The following is a 10,241-nucleotide window of genomic DNA, read 5'->3' as shown; positions in this document are numbered from 1 at the left end:
TAGCTAGCTCACCCGCAACCACCAGCGCTACTGCAGCTAGCTCACCCGCAACCACCAGCGCTACTGCAGCTAGCTCACCCGCAACTACCAGTACTACTGCAGCTAGCTCACCCGCAACCAGCACTACTGCAGCTAGCTCACCCGCAACTACCAGTACTACTGCAGCTAGCTCACTCGCAGCTAGCGCTACTGCAGCTAGCTCACTCGAAACCAGCACTCCTCTCCTTACACACGTGAGTGCGTGTGCGTGCGTGCGTCTGTGCGTCTGTGTGAGTGTGTGCGTGTGCATGTGTCAGTTCAGCCCAGACTCCTGAAACCAGTGTCTAGCATCGAGGAACCAAATAGCCCAACACAGCTTTTGTAGTTCTAAAAAAGTGTCAAGCAGCTTTTGTAGTTCTAAAAAAGCGCCAAGCAGCTTTTGTAGTTCTTTGAATAAGAACATAAGCGCACAGCACGCGTTATTAGCACACAACAGAACGCCAGGTTCTGGAACGTTTCAGCAGTGAAAGTAGGCAGTATTCCGCATCCCAGCATTCCCGAGCTGTGTTTGGGCAGTGCCGGACCACTGTGCTTTTAAAGCACAAAGCGCCCCCTTTCTAAGAAACAGGGGCCGCACCCCCTTCCTCCCTATCCATTCGTCAGACGTGAAAAGACAAAGAGATGTTGAGTCCGATAGGGCGGGCAGCGATGGGGGATGTCGAGGCGAAGCGGCGTCTTATCTGCATGGCTGTACAGGAATGCACTTCCCCACATTGTCTGGGGCTCTCTCCTTTCCCCCCAAGCCAAGCCACCGCGCGACTCCTTTTTGACTCCTGTTGCGTGTGAGAGAGTTGTGGTGCTCCAGATGGGCCTTCGCACCGTAGATGCAGCGGCTGCAGATAACGCTCTGGCGGCTACGCTAATGATGTGTTACTGCACAACCTCCTCAGAGAGGCCAAGCGCACTTCACATGCTAAGGGTCATTAATGAGCATTGCTGGAACCACACCTTCACACGTTATACCCAACGTCTTTTAAAATAATACCGCACCACAAATCAAAAACATTCAGATTATAAAATTACAATTATTCATTTAAAAAAACCCCAATAATGATGATACCGCAGAAAGGGAAGGATCAGATTCGGGGGAATGCACGCGCTGTCAGTCATGAGGTATCTGGACCAGGCATTCCAAATATCGCATGAGAAGCTATTTTCTCCAGCGCCCCGCACCCACCACCCCCCCAGTCCAGAGCACCAATAGTATATAACCCTGACCCCTCCCTGTCTGCTTATCTACAAGGGGCTCGTAATATCACACAGACGTTCCCCAGGCCTGGCAGTCCAGTAAAAAACACAACATTCCTCCTTTTTTTCTGTGGCCTTTTGAATCTGCCGGCGTCACGCCCGAGCCGTACGGAGCGCAAACTGAAGCCATATGAGTCTCCCCAGCGTGAAGGCAGCGCCGCAGGTCTCCCGCAGGTCTCCCGCAGGTCACCCGCCAGCCAGCCGGGCTTTGGGTGAGCGTCGGGCTGGTACCGGGCTGGTAGTGGGCTGGTATCGGGCTGGTACTGGGCTGGTCGTGGGCTCATACCGGGCTGGTACCAGGCTGGTACCGGGCTGGTCGTGGGCTGGTATCGGGCTGGTACTGGGCTGGTCGTGGGCTCATACCGGGCTGGTACCAGGCTGGTACCGGGCTGGTACCGGGCTGGTACTGGGCTGGTCGTGGGCTCATATCAGGCTGGTACCGGGCTGGTCGTGGGCTCATACCGGGATGGTATCGGGCTGGTACTGGGCTGGTACCAGGCTGGTCGTGGGCTCATACCGGGCTGGTACCAGGCTGTTACTGGGCTGGTATCAGGCTAGTACCGGGCTGGTACTGGGCTGGTATCAGGCTGGTATCAGGCTGGCCATGGGCTGGTCTTGGGCTGGTATCGGGCTGATCATAGCTGGTCTTGGGCTGGTCATGGGCTGGTACTGGGCTGGTACTGGCCTGGTCGTAGCTGGTACTGGGCTGGTCGTGGGCTGGTCGTGGGCTGGTACCGGGTTGGTCGTAGCTGGTCGTGGGCTGGTACCAGGCTGGTACCGGTCTGGTACCGGGCTGAGCATGGCTGGCTGGGTCCCCATAGCTGGAACAGGATACGGTTCACAGCACAGCCAGTTGGCCCTGGAGCGGAGCTGAGAGAGGTCTGAGCACTGCGTCATCAGCTGATAACAATCGCTTGCGTGTGAAAAAACACAGATCTCAACACAGCCTCTCATTTCACCATGAAAAACATCTGTGACCACTTTGGCAGGACCTGAGCGCTACTACACTGAACCCCCTCAACCACCCTCAACATAATCACTCCCAGTATTTACCCCCCTTTCATAAATCACACAACACAGTCACTCCCAGTATTTACCCCTCTCATATATCACACAACATAATCATTCCCAGTATTTACCCCCCTCTCATATATCACAGTGTAATATTATCATGCTGTATTTACCCTCATTGTAAATAAATGACCTTTCATATGGTAATTAAGAGAAACTGGTTTATTGCATCTGCCATTAAAACTAATGCTTCAAGGCACCAGGGCTCTCTTTACTACCCTGCAGAGTAACCGGGGGGGATTATCCCTCTGCTACCCTGCAGAGGAACCGGAGGGGATTATCCCTCTGCTACCCTGCAGAGGAACCGGGGGGGATTATCCCTCTGCTACACTGCAGAGGAACCGGGGGGGATTATCCCTCTGCTACACTGCAGAGGAACCGGGGGGGATTATCCCTCTGCTACACTGCAGAGGAACCGGGGGGGATTATCCCTCTGCTACCCTGCAGAGGAACCGGGGGGGATTATCCCTCTGCTACACTGCAGAGGAACCGGGGGGGATTATCCCTCTGCTACACTGCAGAGGAACCGGGGGGGATTATCCCTCTGCTACACTGCAGAGGAACCGGGGGGGGTTATCCCTCTGCTACCCTGCAGAGGAACCGGGGGGGATTATCCCTCTGCTACACTGCAGAGGAACCGGAGGGGATTATCCCTCTGATACCCTGCAGAGGAACCGGAGGGGATTATCCCTCTGCTACCCTGCAGAGGAACCGGAGGGGATTATCCCTCTGCTACACTGCAGAGGAACCGGAGGGGATTATCCCTCTGCTACCCTGCAGAGGAACCGGAGGGGATTATCCCTCTGCTACACTGCAGAGGAACCGGAGGGGATTATCCCTCTGCTACCCTGCAGAGGAACCGGAGGGGATTATCCCTCTGCTACACTGCAGAGGAGCTGGAGGGGTCTATTTTTATTCTCTAAGGTACAACCTTCCTCCACTGTGTCATATTTGTACCTTAGGATAATAATCTAAAAGGGAAAAGCATACAATGGAGGTAACCTTTGCTGGAACTGCCCCAGTGACAAGCCATTGTACCCCTATAGCTACGCGCGCGTGACAGCACAGCTCACACCATACTTCCTCCCATTCCTTGCGTGACAGAACGTGTTCCGCCCCTTCTCTTTCTTCAGCTCGGTCTTCTGAGCGCCTCGCCCCAGCCGGCCGTGCACCCCCCCCTCGCCCCAGCCGGCCGTGCCGCCCCCCCTCGCCCCAGTTGGCCGTGCCCCCCCCCCCGTCCCAGCCAACCCTCGCCGCCCCCAGTCCAAGCCAGCCGTTCCCCACCCCCGTCCAAGCCAATGCCCCCCCCCCGCCGTTCCAGCCGACCCTCCCCCCACCACCCGCTACTCTCAGCAGGATGTTTGGGGTTTTTCACTCCCTGAGCACCATGGGAAGCCGTGGCCCAATCATTTCAGTTTTTATTAAGATGTGATGATAAAGGAGCCGGCTGATTAGCTGATTATGAGGAGCCGGGAGCGCATGAGGAAGGGGTGGGTGTGCCCGTAAATTATGCCTAATTTACAGCACTCCTCATTAGATAAGACTGTCATACCAGGTTTGAGGGCTGCAAGCAAGAAATCTGCATTTTCTGAATAATGAGAATGAGATTGTAATATAAAGAAAAACTATTTATGGTTCATACAATTGCATTCAAAACTGAAATTCTGATAAATTTATTTTGCTGATCCCCAAAAAGGCAGACACAGACAAAAGGGCTTTCAAAGGGCACCCTGTGGATGACCGCATTAAAAATGTGACATTTACAACAGAATGGGAGTAACACATTATTATTCAGGATTATTTCAGTAAATGGGAAACATCTTATCAGACATTTCATCTGTGCAATGGATCTTTTTAAGTGAGGAAGGCTGAGAGCCAATCATAACACAGCTCACCCGCCTCTTTCTGCAAACAGGAAGAGGTGACACCAAGCCAATCATAATACAGCTCACCTGTCCCTTTCTGCAAACAGGAGAAGGTGACACCAAGCCAATCATAAGACAGCTCACCTGTCTCTTTCTGGTGACACCTTCACCAGGTGGCTTTTGCCCTCTGATCTCCAGAATGGAGCGGCTCGGCCAGCCGGGCCTTCGCCGTGCGGCAGCGGCACATGAGCGCACGGGGCCCGCCATCTTAAACAGGAAATAGCGAGGGCTTCATTACCAATCATCCACATTTCCTCTGCCTTCTGCATTTTGTTTTTTTTTTGTTTGTTTTCATTTCTGTCTCTCCACTGACATACGGACACATTCCTTCCAGAATCCTCCCCACGCATCCTGAAATCGCCTACTTTTTACACATATTGAAAAAACATAAATCTCAGATCTATCTGAACTTACACAGTAAAAATCTGTTAAATATTAGGCAATCAGGTGATTGATAAAGCCAAAGCCAACAAAGAGTGATACTTTGTAGGTCTGTCATTTTCTTTTAGAACAGGAGACCCGTCCCCCGGGCAGTGCACCTCAGGGTCACGTCATAATGTGTCCCATCAGAAAGCCCAGGACACCTGCATCTTACAATGGGACCTGTCCAACCAGCAACGTTTCCAACGCGAGAGAAACCATCTGTCAACAAGACCACTGATGTCCATGCATTCCAAAATCAGCAATGAAAAAACCACAGTATTTACAAAGCAAATTATGCAAATACCACATACAGTACAGGCTCGTAGTGCTACTTATGTGTGTGTGTGTGTGTGAGTGAGAGTGTGCGCAGTGTGCGTGTGTGGGTGTGTGCGTGTGTGTGTGTGAGAGTGTGTGTATGCGTGTGTCTGTGTGTGAGTGTGTGTGTGTGCAGTGTGTGTGTGAGATTGTGTGTGTGTGAGAGAGAGTGTGTGTATGTGTGTGAGTGTGAGTGTGTGCAGTGTGTGTGAGAGTGAGGGTGTGTCACACCCACATGCGGGCCGCATGCCCTGTCTGGAGGGCCGGTGCATGCCAGCCACGCAGCCATGCGCCACCTCTCCAGGTGCTGAGTGCAGCCCTGTAACAGCAAGGTCGGAGTGTAGCTCAGTGGTTAGGGAACTAGACTTGTAACCGAAAGGTCGCAGGTTCGATTCCCGGGTAAGGACACTGCCGTTGTACCCTTGAGCAAGGTACTTAACCTGCATTGCTTCAGTACATATCCAGCTGTATAAATGGATACAATGTAAAAATGCTATGTAAAAGTTGTGTAAGTCGCTCTGGATAAGAGCGTCTGCTAAATGCCTGTAATGTAATAATGTAATGTAATGTAACAGTCTGCCTGCACACATGCGGACGCATGCAGATGAATCTACAACCATATAACTGCTGAACACTCACAGTCAACATCATGGCACTCACTGTGCTCTGTGCTGGGTCAGCTTGGCGCTCACTGCGCTGGGTCAGTATGGTGCTCTCTGTGCTGGGTTGGGTCAGCATGGCGCTCTCTGTGCTGGGTTGGGTCAGCATGGCGCTCTCTGTGCTGGGTTGGGTAAGCAACCCTCCCCCCCGACTTCCCCCGACTTCCAATCATTATTCTTTCAGACAGTTTGAGGGATTCAGACCGCTAAAGCCAATTTCAAAACCTTTAAAGGAAAAAAATATCCAGGTCCAAAAGCATGCAGTGAACACACCAGCACAGTCTGACAGTCAGTGAAACGCCTGGGAGAAACTCAGGAGAAACACGCAAACCATGAACTAAGACCTGTATTCGTTAACAGCTCTCTGACTCTCTCAGCTATCTCATCTAAAAAAAGATCATAGCCTATGGGTCTTAGACAGGAAGTAGCAAAAAAGTACCAGTCACCACAGGTGTTGTTCTATGCAGCTGGACTCCATTTTCAACAGTGAGCTGCCAAGGCATGGCAGGTGCTGGGTTGGGTCAGCATGGCGCTCTGTGCTGGGTTGGGTAAGCATGGTGCTCTCTGTGCTGGGTTGGGTCAGCATGGTGCTCTCTGTGCTGGGTTGGGTCAGCATGGCGCTCTCTGTGCTGGGTTGGGTCAGCATGGCGCTCTCTGTGCTGGGTTGGGTCAGCATGGCGCTCTCTGTGCTGGGTTGGGTAAGCATGGTGCTCTCTGTGCTGGGTTGGGTCAGCATGGCGCTCTCTGTGCTGGGTTGGGTCAGCATGGCGCTCTCTGTGCTGGGTTGGGTCAGCATGGCGCTCTCTGTGCTGGGTTGGGTCAGCATGGCACTCTCTGTGCTGGGTTGGGTCAGCATGGCGCTCTCTGTGCTGGGTTGGGTCAGCATGGTGCTCTCTGTGCTGGGTTGGGTCAGCATGGTGCTCTCTGTGCTGGGTTGGGTCAGCATGGCGCTCTCTGTGCTGGGTTGGGTCAGCATGGCGCTCTCTGTGCTGGGTTGGGTCAGCATGGCGCTCTCTGTGCTGGGTTGGGTAAGCATGGTGCTCTCTGTGCTGGGTTGGGTCAGCATGGCGCTCTCTGTGCTGGGTTGGGTCAGCATGGCGCTCTCTGTGCTGGGTTGGGTCAGCATGGCGCTCTCTGTGCTGGGTTGGGTCAGCATGGCTCTACTGAAGGCACTTAGCGTGGGTGGATCTCCTGGTATCAGCTGCGTATCACTGCGGTCACTTCAAAGGCTGCACAGAGGCTCGGGGTCCCGGGCTACATAAACAAGATGATTGCTCCTGATCAGCAGGCATTCTGCAAGCTGATTACGCTGCTTTGGCTTCCCCCACAGCCTGCTTATCAGCCACGCTCAGGGCCTTTCCTCAGACTACAGGCCCGTCAGGAAATAAGGGGCGTGGCCTTGGTGATGAGGGGGCGGGGCCAGGAAAGCGACAGTGCTGGAGGAATCTCTGAGCTCTGAAGCACGCCAGGGCCGTCTCCACAGTCCATCTGGCAGAAACATTTTTAAAAACCACGCCCGCCCCAAGCCCTTGACCGCTGCCCCAACCCTCCCCCCCGACTTCCAATCATTATTCTTTCAGACAGTTTGAGGGATTCAGACCGCTAAAGCCATTTTCAAAACCTTTAAAGGAAAAAAATATCCAGGTCCAAAAGCATGCAGTGAACACACCAGCACAGTCTGACAGTCAGTGAAACGCCTGGGAGAAACTCAGGAGAAACACGCAAACCATGAACTAAGACCTGTATTCGTTAACAGCTCTCTGACTCTCTCAGCTATCTCATCTAAAAAAAGATCATAGCCTATGGGTCTTAGACAGGAAGTAGCAAAAAAGTACCAGTCACCACAGGTGTTGTTCTATGCAGCTGGACTCCATTTTCAACAGTGAGCTGCCAAGGCATGGCCCTGTGTGTGTCATACACAGTGTGTACAGTCCATTACAGACTGTGCAGTCATCCACAGTGTGTACAGTCCGTTACAGACTGCAGTCATCCACAGTGTGTACAGTCCATTACAGACTGCAGTCATCCACAGTGTCCAGTCCTGTACAGACTGCAGTCATCCACAGTGTGTACAGTCCATTACAGACTGTGCAATCATCCACAGTGTGTACAGTCCATTACAGACTGCAGTCATCCACAGTGTCCAGTCCTGTACAGACTGCAGTCATCCACAGTGTGTACAGTCCATTACAGACTGTGCAGTCATCCACAGTGTGTACAGTCCGTTACAGACTGTGCAGTCATCCACAGTGTGTACAGTCCGTTACAGACTGTGCAGTCATCCACAGTGTGTACAGTCCGTTACAGACTGTGCAGTCATCCACAGTGTGTACAGTCCGTTAGTCTGTGCAGTCATCCACAGTGTGTACAGTCCATTACAGACTGTGCAGTCATCCACAGTGTGTACAGTCCGTTACAGACTGCAGTCATCCACAGTGTGTACAGTCCATTACACACTGTGCAGTCATCCACAGTGTGTACAGTCCGTTACAGACTGTGCAGTCATCCACAGTGTGTACAGTCCGTTACAGACTGTGCAGTCATCCACAGTGTGTACAGTCCGTTACAGTCTGTGCAGTCATCCACAGTGTGTACAGTCCATTACAGACTGCAGTCATCCACAGTGTCCAGCCCTGTACAGACTGCAGTCATCCACAGTGTGTACAGTCCGTTACAGACTGTGCAGTCATCCACAGTGTGTACAGTCCGTTACAGTGTGCAGTCATCCACAGTGTGTACAGTCCGTTACAGTGTGCAGTCATCCACAGTGTGTACAGTCCGTTACAGTGTGCAGTCATCCACAGTGTGTACAGTCCGTTACAGTGTGCAGTCATCCACAGTGTGTACAGTCCGTTACAGTGTGCACAGTGGCCTGCAGGCTGCTCCCCCCTCTCAGGCAGCAGGGAAGGTCAGGGCGTGTGATGGATGGCTCGGGGGGTTCTCACGGGAAACAGGTGCAGCGGATTCTCTTACAGCGGGAGCTTCACAGCCGCGCACGGCGCTGGAGGAGAGCAGTGCATGCTGGGAGTTCGTACACCATGACCCTCAGGGAGAGCCCAGGAGGAGGAGGGATGTGCGTGTCGCTCCTCCCGGCTAAAGCAGGGAAAAGTGCCTGTTTGATCGCACATAAATAAAGGGCAAACGAAAAAAGACGATGGTTCAGTCAAGGGTGAAGAAGAATCATTTTGCATGTGGAATCGATGAGATCCGAGGGGAGGGGAGAATCAAGGCACCTTTATTTTAAAAGAGATTCCCTAAACTGGCTCTCGGGAAAGGGGAGAAAAACGGGAGAAACTGCACACAAAAGCCCTCAGGCTTGGTTAAGTCTTCCTGTCACAAGTGCCTCAAAACTTCCTTTCCATATTCAGACTCTTATTTTGATAAGTCATCCAGGTGCCACTAACCATCATGGGGAGGTGGTGCACAAATACTGACAAAAAGACTTTGCTGCAGAAATAACTTTAAAAAGCACAACTTGCTAAAAAAAGTGCCAAACCTTGAAAATCAAAAACTATGAGACTTCATCTTTTACACTTTGGTAGAACATGGTTTTTTAATAAAAGATTTTAACTGACACACTCCAAGTGGATATGAAAGTAGTCAAGTAGAACCCAATACACAGCACTGTTATTCTCCATCCAAAGAACAAAGCTTTCAAACACCACGGCCTCTGGCTGGTGAATCATAATAAAAGCAGTGCATTGGTTACTCGGTTTGCATGATGCTGTGTGTGCACCTTCATAAGCTGTACAGGTGAATGGGTCATGCTCCTTCTGAGATAGTACCAATACCAGGTCATCGTCCACCTGAATCAGAGAGCAGGTAGAACACTGGGTCCAGTGCGTGTGTGTGCGCGTGCGTGTGTGCACGTGCGTGTGCGTGTGTGTGTGCGTGTGTGCGCGCGTGTGTGCGCGTGTGTGCACGTGCGTGTGTGTGCGCATGTGTGTGTGCGCGTGCGTGTGTGTGCGTGTGTGTGCGTGTGTGTGTGTGTGCGTGTGTGCACATGTGCACGTCAGCTCAACAGACAATAAAAAACTGGGCTCAAGTGAAAAGCCAGAGTATAGTCAGTCATGTTTTTCACATTTCTAAAAAATGCTCTGGTTTTTAGTGCAGCCAAAGGAGGCCCATAAATCCAGCCTGCTGCTGCGGCAACAGAAGCTTAGGCCTCCTCACATAAGCGGGAGCTGGAATATAGGCAGGAAGACTGGCGGAAATACAGGCAGGAATACGGGTAGGAATACAGGCAGGAACATGGGTCGGAATACGGGTAGGAATACAGGTGGGAATACAGGCAGGAATACGAGTGGGAATACGGGCTAGAGTACAGTGGGAATATGAGTGGGAATACAGCGGGAATATGGGCAGGAATAAGAGTGAGAATACAGGCTAGAGTACAGTGGGAATATGGGCGGGAATACAGATGGGAATATGGATGGGAATGCGGGTGGGAATACAGCGAGAATACAGGTGGGAATACAGCTGGAATACGGGTGGGAATACAGCTGGAATATGGGTGTGATCCCGAAAGGATCTATGAGCACAACTGTGTGAGAACTGCGCA

Source organism: Anguilla anguilla, chromosome 6, assembly GCF_013347855.1.
Source record: "Anguilla anguilla isolate fAngAng1 chromosome 6, fAngAng1.pri, whole genome shotgun sequence".
NCBI classification, from domain to species: Eukaryota; Metazoa; Chordata; class Actinopteri; order Anguilliformes; family Anguillidae; genus Anguilla; species Anguilla anguilla.
The sequence above is the reverse complement of the archived record's forward strand: the minus strand, read 5'-3'. Positions refer to the sequence as shown.